General features: G+C 38.7%; 1 long non-coding RNA gene across 1 annotated transcript in view; it reads right to left on the reverse strand.

Annotated features, from left to right (window-relative positions):
- The window catches only part of LOC121674335, a 13,931-nt gene extending 8,701 nt beyond the window's left edge, over positions 1–5,230 (reverse strand). The window contains exon 1 of the long non-coding RNA XR_006019555.1: positions 38–5,230. This is a non-coding gene — a long non-coding RNA (uncharacterized LOC121674335). The remainder of the gene's footprint in view (positions 1–37) is intronic.
- Between the last annotated feature and the right edge of the window lie 1,159 nt (positions 5,231–6,389).

Raw genomic sequence — 6,389 nt, forward strand, 5'->3', positions numbered from 1 at the left:
TTTTTTTTTTTTTTTTTTTTTTTTTTTTTGCACTTACCAGAGGAAGCAGGAAAATCATAGAATCATAGATTAACAGGTTGGAAGAGAAGGATCACTTGGTCCAAACTTTCTTGGAAAAAACGTGGTCTAGATAGGCTGGCCCAGCACCCTGTCCAGATGAATCTTAAAGGTATCCAATACTGGGGAATCCACCGCTTCCCTGAGATTATTCCAGTGGCTAATCAACTCTTTGAAAGAGGTATTCTCCATCTTCTTTGTACACAGCTTTTAAATACTGGAAGGTGATGATAAGGTCTTCCCCAAGCCTTCTTTTCTCAAGGCTGAAAAAACCCAGCTCTCACAACCTTTCTTCACATGGCAGACTTCCCGGTCCTGTTGCTCTCATATAAAATCTGGTTTTGTTGATAACTCTGTCAGTGAGTCTTTAAGGGACCTTAAAATACTCATTTCTGACACCCTTCCCTGGATTTTCATCAGCCTTTTTTCATACAGCATGGACCAAAGCTAAACACAGTATTTCAGGTATGGCCTGTAAAGCCCTGAGTAGAGTGGGACAACGACTTCTTTATCTCTGGTAGTGATGTTTTTTTGATAAAACCCAACAGCTTCTTGGATCCTTTTTTTTGCCACTGCAGCACATCATTCACTCGCAATGAGTTTTCCCACCAGGACTAACAAAGAACCTTTCCATAGAGCTGTTCCCCAGCTTGGTATATCCCAGCCTGTTGCTCTCCTGGGTTATATTTTCCCAGTTGTAAGACTACACTTGTCCTTGTTGAACTTCATAAGGTCCTTAACCCAGTCTATCTAGGACTTCCTGCGGTGTAGCTCTTCCTTCCAAAGAAGAAGCTCTACACTCTCACTCGGTTTGGTACCCTCAGCAAACTTTGTGAGCTTATCCCATCTTCCAGGTTGCTTATGGAGATATCAAACAGCGTTGGACCCAGTATAGACCACTTGTGACAGGTTGCCAGTTTGGAAAGGAACCATTTACCACAACCCAGTGGGTGCTGCTTGCCAGGAGTTTCCCACCCAGTGCATGGACCACTCGTCTAGACCATAACACATCATTTGCTCTAGGAGGGGGCTGTAGAACACTATAGAGAAAGTCTGGGAGAAATTCAGGTAGACAATGTCCATGACTAGTCCCACATCAGCTGAGCAGGTTACTTTGTCAGACAGGTGATCAGGTTTGTCAAGGATGATTTGCCCCTGGGTGAATCTAAGCTGGCTTTTTCCAATCATGTGCTTCATCTGATTTGTGTTCGCCCCCTGGAGGACTCCCTTGCTCTGTAATTTCCTTGATCCTACTTTAAGCCCTTCTTCTTGATGGCAGTGACATTAGCCTTCTTCCAGACTTCTGGGGCATCCCCTGATATCCATGACTTTTCAACCATTATGTAGAGCAGCCTCTCAATGACATCTGCCAGCTCTCTCGACACCCTCGTGTGGATATTGCCAGGGCCCATTGACTCGTAGGGGTCAAGTTCTCATAACAGTGCTTATACTCTTCTTTCACTGATGGTGGGTCTGTACTTGCATCAACCTGGAGATTAATTTTTTTCCCCTTTGCTTATGTGTTCACAAGCATTTGCTTTTCTTTTTCTTCCTTTAGTAAACTGCCTTATCGCACCTTACTAGTCATTTCCCATCTTATTTTCTCTCCTCTGTCCTGCTGGGAAGGGGAATTATAGGCTTGGTGGCACTTGTAACCCAGCCAAGGTCAACCCACTATACCTGGACTTTTTTTCCAAGGCCTGGGACGAAAAGGTGCTTTGATGTCTCAGCAATAATATAAGCATGAGGCCCTATGCTGTTTCTCAATATCTGAAATAAGCTTGTATGAACATTAGAGGCATATGTACTCAAGAGAACTAACCAGCTAACCACTATAATTGCCTTTGTCAAAAAAAAAAAAAACAACAAAACTTTATGCACTAAACTGTATAATTCAGAATTCCTTCTGGAAAATGAATCTTGTAAAATGTAAGAATTTTATGAACAGTTAATTCTCTCACATACAGGCAGAATAAAGTTTAAGAACCTTAAAATATTTGTGTTTCCATTTGCATATTTTAAAAAAGGCATGGAAAAATCACATCTGCAAACCTCTCTGGTGATTGTTATGGGAACTCCCCTCCATCCACCTGAGATACTTATTGTAAATCTGGAACACAGAACTCTTTAATACTTTGCATCTTTCACTGTTTCATAGCAATGAAATGATATGCACACAGTATTCATAAATAAAATAACTAATTCCAGTTCAGCTTCAAGCATGTAACCCAGTGACCCACACTGCAGAAACAGGCAGAAAAAGATTACACACTTTTTTTTCTGAGGTTGGGCTTATCAACATTCTTTCTAACAGGACATTTCTTAGGGAAGGAGTATGGGTAATATTCTTGTTCTATGCACTCAAAGTCTGTTAATAAGGATTAATGTGAGGCTTAATCATAGAATTTTAAATATTTACGATGCATCTGTTTACACAGTATCGCTTTGAGGTTAAATACCCAGCTTAATACTTATGCCTACTCTTAGTGTCTTTTTACCAGACTATTTTAACAATTAGTAAATAAATGAAAAGAATAATGAGTGTAATTTTGCATAAATACCTACTCCTAATACAGAGTTTTTTCATATCCCTTTTTGTCTGTGTTTTAAGCAAAGGTTATGAGTCAGTCCTATTTGACTGCAAAGCATTGGTGGTGTCATCCAATCATTTGAAAATTAATTTTTCAATAATGAATTATATATGTTACAGACAAACTTTAGGCAGTATGTGTCTATATACTGTATTAAAAACATCTGGCTGAGAGGGACCTTCAGAAATCAGTCTTTCATCAAAGTGGTGAAGTACTATATTAGTGTCATTTTTTGACAGAAGTTTGACCAAACTGATTGCTCACTATCCTAACTATTTAAAAAGTGACTGCAGATGGGCAAGTGAGGCAACCCTGTAATTTTTTCCTTAACTGGCACAGGCATGGAGAAGAAATTTTTCCCTTTCCTTTCAGTAAAGCACTTTATCCACCTGAGGGCAAAGATAGCACTATTTCCCCTGGTATTCCTTTCTACCCCCCTTTCTCTAGAGGAAGAGACCCTGGTTGTTTCAGAAGTGCTCTGCAGGTCTCCCTCTTCACACCCGTCACACCCCTTCTTTCCTTTGGGGTTAGCTCTGCTGGTCTGTCCTTTTACCAAAACCAAGTGCTGGAGGCAGGCTCAGTATCCTGCTGAGGTCTTGCAAGCACTCAGCAGAGCAGGAGGATTGCTTCATCTATTTTTCAGGATGAATTTCTGTTTATGCATACCATGGTGACATCTGCCTGTCTCATGAAAACATGACACTGTCGATTTTGCTTGAGCATGTAAAACCACATTACCTTCGGGCCCTTTCCTGGATGAGTGCTGTCTACTTGGTTGCTCCCTGCTTGGTACATCTGCAGCTGGTTGTTCCTATGTATAGCGACTTGTAATTCTCCCTCCCGAACTGCTTCTGGAACATTTCTCTACTTTTTTGAGTTCTCTTTGATTGCTAGTCCCAATTTTCAGTCCTTCCTGACTTCATGTTTTCTCTAATTCTACACAGAAGCCTGCCCTCTCTTCTTTCATTAATTAAAGATTGAACAGATCTGTATGAAAGCTGAAGCCCCGTGGGGAGGCTTTTAATATTTGCTTCCATTTTGACAGAGAACATTTGGCAAGTCTTCTGGGAGGTACTATCGAACCACTCTTGCACCCAGTTTATAGCAATTCAATCTAGACCATGTTTCCCTAGCTTATAAGATTGTAATGTGAAATAATGTCATGTTTTAAAGGAAAGGTACATGATGCTTATTTCTTCTCCCTAACCACATAGCTGGATACCGTGTTGCTGAAGGAAATGAGCCAATTTTAACATGATTTGTTCTTTACAAATCTCTGTTGGCTCATCTTGGTTTTGCCTCCCCAGTTTCAAATAATTTATAACCTTTTCATTTTGCTAAACAGGTCTCCTCATTCCTTTTAAGACTCCGATTAATTATATATTTGTAGTCCAACTTATTTTATTGTACCTGACAAAGATTTTCCTTAGTACAAACACAGCGCATAGTGGTAAATGGAATTGAACTGGATGAATTGAGTAAGGAAACCGAGACAAAGCAAGCTTCTTAGCTTGATGTAAAAGGCATTCAGTTAATGTCCCTTTTTCTGAACACCTCTTTTTAGAGTGAGCAGTCTTGAGTATTTGCTGAGGACAAATAGCTCCCCAGATCCGATTGGTTGACATTTTGGGTAGGGGTTTTAAAACATATTTAAAAATGGGCATCCTATCTAAAGATTCCGTTTTCCTTAAACTCTGCCCTTAAAATAAGCTAGTGTGCAGAAGGGGCAGCTGTGTTGTTTATCTGCATGATATAGATAATCTTACCGACGAAGCCTTTTGTTATGGTCTTTGTAACTGGTATCATATAAGCAGCTTAAGGCTTCTTTTGCCTATATAAGTCTCCACACTGTGGAGAGGTTTATAACTCTTACCTCATGTCACTACTGCTGTAAATCAAGGCTTTTGTACAGAATCAGTGAACCTGTTATAAAACTGCATTAAGTTCTTAACTTGGTAAACAGATATGTATTGGAAATCGCATAACAAGCTATTTGTTATGACCCAGGTAGTTATAGCAACTACAGCAGAACCCATTTTAATTAACAGTAAGTTTCAGGTTATGCAATTTGACATCTCATATTCAGAACATAAACTCTTTCTGCTCCAAAACTCATTTTCACACAGTCTAAAACAACGGTTTGCACTTTAAAATTTAGTTACATCATGTTCTCCTACCGAAGTAATTGCAAACGTAAGGGCAGGGTTCTTCTGTGCAGGCACAGGTGACTGCTCAGCCCTGAGCATTGATCCATTCTCTGATTCAGTGTCTTGTGTAAGAAATCTGTGAGGCTGGGTTTGTTTTTCCTTTGCTTTTTATGGAAAGAGCTAAGATTCCTTAGATGGGAGAACTTCCTCCAGGTAAGGTACACAAGCACTAGAACATTTCCTCAGGCGTGAGTGGTCCTAGAAGGGAGGCAGGTTTAGACTGAAGGAGAGAAGCCCCAGTTAGCAATCCACCCACCCACCTATCCATCCATCCATCCATCCATCCATCCATCCATCCATCCACCCATCCATCCTCTCCATGTCTGGCACCCCTTCTGCACTCTCCTTCATGCCTGCTACTTCTTCCTTAGCTCCATGCCTTCATGTTATTTATAGCCTGACAGCTAAGAGATTATTAATCTTACTTCTGGAAACTTATAAGTCATACAGTCCTATTGTAAGGGGAATTGAAATAATGTTGTTTTCAAGCTTTCTAGACTTATGATTTCCTTGCTCAGCCACAGGATCTCTACTGCCTAATTATTCCTCATATTTGTAACCTGCTTTGAAAAATAGATTTTGTCCCCGAATATTTATCAGTCAACTGAACTGCCCTTTTGCTCCACTGTAAGTTATTTTTAGGGCTCCAAACATAAATGATTTGAATACTTTGGATAATTTCCATTTCAAAAATTATTATTTTTTCTTTCTTTGTAATTTGCTTCCTATTAATACACAATGTCAGCAGTAATGTAAAGAAAAAAGGCATTAATATTCTCTGCAGCTTTTTCTTTTGTTTTATGAATTATAATACTGGAAGCAAGATGATAGCAGTGTGTAAAATAGTACTCTGGAAATGCTGCTTCTATGGTTAATGAAAAACTTTCTGAAATGGAATCTGAATAGATTAATTTGGTTGTCAAGTGTACAATAAGATGAACAGTAAGTTTTTGATGGGGTTTTTTGTCTTTTTAATCATATAATAATCATGGGTTTTGAGTTTGGGTTTTTCTTTTTCTTTTTTTTTTGATGTATGTTTTTGTGATTTTTTTACATGAGTTTTATTTTTTTTTTAATTTATCTTTGTTTTTGTTTTTTTGGGTTTTTTTTGTTTTTTTGAGTTTGCAGACCTGAGGTGAAACACAGTGAAACAGTTCAAGTACATCTTTGGTTGCTTCTAGGAATAAATATATTTTGTGAACTCATGCAGAAATGGTAAATTTACACTGAATTTAGTGTGTGAACATTTAGTAAACACTCAGAATATCTTTCCTGTTAAAAAAGTATTATATCAAACTAAGTAGTTTTGCGTACAAAAGGAAGTCAGAATTTTTTGTGAACCAGCCAGTGCAAATATTTCAGCTGGAGTTGCACTTCAGAGGGGAAAATAGTCTGTCTTGCCATGGATGCATGGTGCTGCTTACATTATCACTAGAACAAACTGTCTTAAAATCAGATTTAAGTATGTATGTATGTGATGAGATAAAAAAAGTGTATGTGAAAAAAGAGAAAGGCAGAGAGAGAAACTGAGACG

Source organism: Corvus kubaryi, unplaced genomic scaffold (genome assembly GCF_017639235.1).
Source record: "Corvus kubaryi isolate FWS band 111438036 unplaced genomic scaffold, C.kubaryi_AGA036_p1.0 67, whole genome shotgun sequence".
In the NCBI taxonomy this organism is placed as follows: domain Eukaryota; kingdom Metazoa; phylum Chordata; class Aves; order Passeriformes; family Corvidae; genus Corvus; species Corvus kubaryi.